Genomic DNA, 5,918 nt, shown 5'->3' on the forward strand with positions numbered 1-5,918 from the left:
AACAAGGACAAGAGCAGAGTCCTGCACTTAGGACGGAAGAATCCCATGCACCGCTACAGACTAGGGACCGAATGGCTCGGCAGCAGTTCTGCAGAAAAGGACCTAGGGGTTACAGGTTTCAGAGTAACAGCCGTGTTAGTCTGTATTCGTAAAAAGAAAAAAGAAAAGGAGTACTTGTGGCACCTTAGAGACTAACCAGTTTATTTGAGCATGAGCTTTCGTGAGCTACAGCTCACTTCATCGGATGCATAGCATATCGTGGAAACTGCAGAAGACATTATATACACACAGAGACCATGAAACAAAACTTCCTCCCACCCCACTGTCCTGCTGCTAACAGCTTATCTAAAGTGATCATCAAGGAAGGCCATTTCCAGCACAAATCCAGGTATTCTCACCCTTCCCCCCCCCCCCCGAGTTTGTATGTGTGTCTGTGTGGGGGGGGGGGGGGGGAAGGGTGAGAATACCTGGATTTGTGCTGGAAATGGCCTTCCTTGATGATCACTTTAGATAAGCTGTTAGCAGCAGGACAGTGGGGTGGGAGGAAGTTTTGTTTCATGGTCTCTGTGTGTATATAATGTCTTCTGCAGTTTCCACGATATGCTATGCATCCGATGAAGTGAGCTGTAGCTCACGAAAGCTCATGCTCAAATAAACTGGTTAGTCTCTAAGGTGCCACAAGTACTCCTTTTCTTTTTTCTTTCTAGGGGTTACAGTGGACAAGAAGCTGGATATGAGTCAACAGTGTGCCCTTGTTGCCAAGAAGGCCAATGGCATTTTGGGATGTATAAGTAGGGGCACTGCCAGCAGATCGAGGGACGTGATCATTCCCCTCTATTCGACATTGGTGAGGCCTCATCTGGAGTACTGGGTCCAGTTTTGGGCCCCACATTACAAGAAGGATGTGGAAAAATTGGAAAGAGTCCAGCGGAGGGCAACAAAAATGATTAGGGGACTGGAACACATGACTTCTGAGGAGAGGCTGAGAGAATTGGAATTATTTAGTCTACAGAAGAGAAGAGTGAGGGGGGATTTGGTAGCAGCCTTCAACCACCTGAAGGGGGGTTCCAAAGAGGATGGAGCTAGGCTGTTCTCAGTGGTAGCAGATGACAGAACAAGGAGTCATGGTCTCAAGTTGCATTGGGGGAGGTTTAGGTTGGATATTAGGAAAAAACTTTTTCACTAGGAGAGTGGTGAAACACTGGAATGTGTTACCTAGGGAGGTGGTGGAATCTCCTTCCTTAGAAGTTTTTAAGGTCAGGCTTGACAAAGCCCTGGCTGGGATGTTAGTTGGGGATTGGTCGTGCTTTGAGCAGGGGGTTGGACTAGATGACCTCCTGAGGTCTCTTCCAACCCTGATATTCTATTCTAAAGACAAATTATAAAGTTTCTCTTCCTCAAACTCCATGTTCAGGTGGATTTTGCCACCTAATACTGTGCTAGCTCCAGGAACTCTGTCTTCTGGTGTATCATTATCATAAAGAACAACCAAAACTTCAGACATATAACCATCTGAGCTGAAAACCAATACTTTGCCAGGGAAGTAATAGCAACACTCATCCAACCTAGCTGCTAAGAAATATCAACACCCAAACTACTATGCTGGCCCCTCCTCAGCACTCAGGCCTTACCTCCTCCCTCATTCCACTCTCTCCCAGAGCTGTGTCTAAAGATAACAGGGCAGAAGCTGTACTATTGCAAATGTCACCATTCCACTGTTTGCTTTAATATATACTTTGAAATGAACAAAGATTGGCAGGCACACCTGTTTTTACATGCAGATGTGATCACAAGTATTTAAGAAAAACTTTAAGGCCCAAAATCTGCTCTCAGTTATTCACAGAAATCTATAAGGTTGGACATGGATGTTGGAAAGCAGAATTTATCCTTAACTTATACATTTAATATACTAAAATATAACTTTAGATCTTATTTAAGAGTCTGTTTCTAAATGTCTATAGTCTTATAATATTTTACACTTAGGTGCACCTTTCATCATAAAGGAACCTAAAATCCTTCATCAATTATGTACTTGACATACAACAGCAGAGAAATGCAGCCACCTTTGAGGTTTGGCATGTGACAAACAACAACATCCAGTACACTACACAACAGTAAGTGATGTCCATTTTTACCAAGGGCAAACCAGTATTTTTATGGAAAATGCCAAGGTGTTTTTATTTTATTTATCTTGGTATTTATATGCCCATCACAGTGGTATCTGAGCACCTCACAAAGATTATAGGTAATGGATTTATTCTACAACAACCCTATAGGGAATTTTTTATTATCCCCAATGTACCGACTCAGTGTGACCGGGGTCCCAGTGGGGAGCCAGCTGAGGTCACTCAATTAGGGTGAACTGCAAAGAATGGGGTAGACAATCCCCATAAAGCTGGTGAATATTCCAATACTTAGATTCACCAAGCCAGCATAAAACAGCTTCTTTATTACCTTACTGGTTACTCAGAAGTCCAAACAACACAGTTCACCTTTAGAGTGATCCAGCCTCAGGCTTCCATCCAGGTACCCACATCAAACGTGATGAAAATTTCTGCAAATCTTTATTTCATCACATAAAAGAACAGGTTCTACCAATCCCAAAGGATATGACACATTACCTCCCAGGCTAATAATGAATGTTTCAGATCTTACCCAAATACACGCTACAGCCAATTCTTACTAACTAAACTAAAATTTATTAAAAAACAAAAGAGAGTATGGTTAAAAGATCATTATACATACAGACATGAGTTCAATTCATGGGGGTTCAGATTGATTGAAGAGATGGTGAGCTTTGTAGTTGCAAAGAGTTCCTTTAGTATTCAGTTCATAGATCATAGTCCAATGTCCAAAGCTCATATTCAGGGCATACCAGCATAACTGGGACCTCAGTCTTGTGACTCAAACTTCCCCTGATGAAGTCTAAGCAGATCTGAGATGACAGAATCAGGACCCAAGGATCTTTTATACAATTTCATTTTTGAAAAGTTGGGATTTCCTCCAGGAACAAAAGGTAATTAGGATGACTTTGAAGGAGGTCCATCACCGGTACTTAGCTATACGAATTAGCATAAGGCCATTTGCTTGTTCCTCCACCATTGACAGTACATTTCAAAGAGAGATGAATTCCGAGATATCCCAGTTTACAATTCATTTAAATGATAGGATCTTCTTTTGACCTCTGAATTATCAGAATACAGCGTAGACAGGGACTGTTGATTACATTGTCAACCCTACTCATACATATATAAATACACAAAAACACAAACATTATCTCCCTATATGTCTTTTGAGCGTTATTTATTTTGCAGCAATAAGGCTGATATGTTCTATATTTATGGTAATAAACATGAACCATTATACACAAATATGACTTTATATTACAGAATAAATTAAGCTACTGAAGAAGCCATAAATCAACTAAGTCTTAATCACATCCTTTTTTCAATATTTACTCATATAAAAATATGATGGATTTATGACTCTTCCTTTTTAATATACAGTACCAAAGATAATGACACTTTACAGATAAACTGTGGAATACTAACTTTAGTATTGTCACTGAACTGATCTTTTCAGATGTCTATAAACATATCTCAGAGTATTGTTACATTTCAAGAACAGAAAAGAACATAATGCAGCTGTGGACACAATGCCTATCCTGCAATGAGAGGTACTGGTTTAAATATTATATACTATAGTCAATTTAGAATAGATGTTAAAGCTAAAGGAAAAATAAATTAGATATAGTTATAACATTTTTATTGTCAAGTGTAATAGATTCTTATGTCTGTACAAACAGGTTCTGTCCTTTGAAGTTTGTGATATCTAAAGATTTGAGATGTAAATCCTAGCTGAATTTGCAAATACGTATTGGCCCAGTAACCATAAACTTGAAGCAGAACATGTAAAACATTTAAATAAACAATAACACATAGTATGTGAGGTACCCCACAGTGAACAGCAAAATAATGGTACAATTACAGAATGATCCTATTCTCTCCCCTGCCCAGCAGTGAACTCAATGGGAAATTTCCAAGTACATTTTCCTATTGTCCTTTCCAGACCATTTCTGAATGCTCCATTCAATGAAGCTTCTAACATTCCCTATCCCAGCTTAGTTGATATTACTGTCAAATATTTTTTCTGAAGATTTCTTTAATTAATTTCATCCATCACTCACAGGGTGGAAACTGCTGAAAACTTTCCATTAAAAGAAAATAGCAGACATCCACCATTTTAATAATTATTTCTCTGCAAATTTCCAACATCCCTACTTTTGAGTAAAAACAAGTTAGGATGCCTTAAAGTAGGTTTACACTATGGGTCTTTCTCGTTTTATTTAGCTGAATAGAAAAATTGAAACTGAATAAACAACGAGGAGTCTTTGTGGCACCTTAGAGACTAACAAATTTATCTGGGCATAAGCTTTCGTGGGATATAACCCACTCCACTAATATCCCACAAAAGCTTATGCCCAAATAAATTTGTTAGTGCCACAAGGACTCCTCGTTGTTTTTACTGATACAGATTAACATGGCTACTCCTTTGAAAACCGAAACTGAATAGAAAACACCAGTGTATAGATGCCTTAGGGCTCCGAATGTTGCTAACAGGAATGGTGATAAACCAGTGTTAGTAATGGAACGACATTTTTTAAACATTTCCCTAGAGTAGTTCATACTAGGGTGAAGTATGCACCAAAAATAATAGAGGTGAGGGATTTACTTAAATGATTTATCTGTATTACAGTAGCATCTAAAGGCCCCATTGTGCTATATGCTGTATTGTACTATATCTTTGTTGTGGAGAAGATGGATGATTCAATGATTAGAGCACTAACCTAGGACTTGTGAGCATCAAGTCCCTGCTCTGCCACACACTAGCTGGATGACCAGGGGCAAGTCACTTAGGGCAGTGGTTCTCAACCTTTCTAGACTACTGTACCCCTTTCAGGAGTCTGATTTGTCATGCGTATCTTAAGTTTCACCTCATTTAACTTGCTACTTGCTTACAAAATCAGACATAAAATACAAAAGTGTCACAGCACACTATTACTGAAATATTGCTTTCTCATTTTTACCATATAATTATGAAATAAATCAATTGGAATAGAATATTCAGTGTATAGATCAGTATAAACAACTCATTGTATGAAATTTTAGTTTGTACTGATTTCACTAGTGCTTTTTATGGAGCCTGTTGTAAAACTAGGCAAATATCTAGATGAGCTGATGTACCGGATGGAAGCCAGTGTACCCCCAAACCACTGATTTAGGGAACAGAGGCACAGAGAGGTTATCTGTAAAAAGGAGATAATGGCATTTCCCTACCTCACAGGAATGTTAAGGCTAAACATATTCAAGAGCTGAGGCACTTAGACACCACAATGATCCTTGTGAGTACCACAGACTGACGTGTATAAAGTTTTGCCTACCTTAAACTTTACGATTCAGCATTTCTATGCCGTTTTGCAGCCAGAAAAGTGAAACAGCAGCAGGCTGGCAAGGGCAAAAGACATAACTGGGGTTAAACTGCGGGACACTCTTCCGTGTGTAAACAGGGAGATGTGAGGAGGGACAGTAATCAGAAAAGCGGTGGCTTTTACCGGCTGTAAAGTTACCAAGAAGTAAAGCTACGTGCTGACAAGACTGGTTTTCCAGGCAAGTCAATGTTTGAACAGCTCCCCACGCTCCGTGCAGGTGCAGGCCGGCCTCGCAGACTCGCTGCTCAGGAGGGAGACAGTCCCCGGGCTCAGCTGTAACTGGAGCCCGAACTGCGCCGCAGCTCGTGGAAGCCCCTCCAGCGCCGACGCCAGCCCTGCCCCAGCCTGCAGCCGGGACAGGGACAGGGACGGGGGGAAGGGGAGGGGGCTCGGGGCAGGAGCCCGCCCCCCTCGGCTCTGGCTGCCCTTT

General features: G+C 40.7%; 1 protein-coding gene across 2 annotated transcripts in view; it reads right to left on the minus strand.

Moving 5' to 3' along the window:
• Positions 1 to 5,754, minus strand: part of IL17RB (interleukin 17 receptor B) — a 37,420-nt gene extending 31,666 nt beyond the window's left edge. The window contains exons 1-2 of one of the 2 annotated variants that reach the window (XM_074957784.1): positions 5,612 to 5,754; positions 5,441 to 5,504 (exon numbers count right to left, since the gene is read on the minus strand). The gene's annotated coding sequence lies outside the window, so the exon portion shown is untranslated. Of the gene's footprint in view, positions 1 to 5,440 lie in introns of both variants that reach the window. The other variant, XM_074957783.1, reaches the window with a different exon arrangement.
• Between the last annotated feature and the right edge of the window lie 164 nt (positions 5,755 to 5,918).

Source organism: Natator depressus, chromosome 7 (assembly GCF_965152275.1).
Source record: "Natator depressus isolate rNatDep1 chromosome 7, rNatDep2.hap1, whole genome shotgun sequence".
NCBI classification, from domain to species: domain Eukaryota; kingdom Metazoa; phylum Chordata; order Testudines; family Cheloniidae; genus Natator; species Natator depressus.